Raw genomic sequence first — 811 nt, 5'->3', positions numbered from 1 at the left:
TTATAGGCTCAACGAAAATGCGACGACGGTGACGGCGATCACTTGGTTCAGTACATGTCGGTTCGCAGAATGTCGAACTGAGACTTGTCGCTCTAGCAAAATGACGAATCGAGACCAACTCCCATGTATATACGTATACATCGACGGTCCTTTTGCTACGTGACACTATTAGATAATAATAATAATAAGGGGAAGAGAAGGTTGTAGAAAGAAGCGCCGATATGCGGCTGCTGTTTATAGGCTCAACGAAAATGTGACGATAAAATGATTTAGACGAAAAAGCGGCGAGAGGTATAAGAGGTCATTAAAAGCGCGCGGTGTCGCAGAAGGTGCCTCGGAAGTCTAATGAATCGGTCAGACCAACTCCCCTGTATATACGTATACATCGACGGTTCTTTTGCAACGTGACACCGTTAGATAATAATAATAAGGGGAAGAGGAGGTTGTTGAAAGAAGCGCCGATTTGCGGCTGCTGTTTATAGGCTCAACGAAAATGCGACGACAAATGATTTAGACAAAGAAGCGGCCAGAGGTATAAGAGGTCATTCAAAGCGCGCGGTGTCACAGAAGGTGCCTCGGAAGTTTAATGAATCGGTCAAAGAGTGTGTCAAATGGCTCATCATGCGAATAAAGTGCGCGAAGACGTGGAAGTTGATGTAGAGGATGAATCGGAAGGCACGTTGTCGTCCGATACGGGTGTCGTTAGTGATCAGAGCGAAGATCTAACGTTGCATAGGGAGAGATACGTGTCGCAGGCGGAACTCCGTGCGTTGACCGGGCGTACCAAGCATTGCATGATCCTGTGCTACTA

This window comes from Wasmannia auropunctata, unplaced genomic scaffold (assembly GCF_000956235.1).
Source record: "Wasmannia auropunctata unplaced genomic scaffold, wasmannia.A_1.0 LD336060.1, whole genome shotgun sequence".
NCBI classification, from domain to species: domain Eukaryota; kingdom Metazoa; phylum Arthropoda; class Insecta; order Hymenoptera; family Formicidae; genus Wasmannia; species Wasmannia auropunctata.
Note: the sequence above shows the minus strand (reverse complement) of the source record.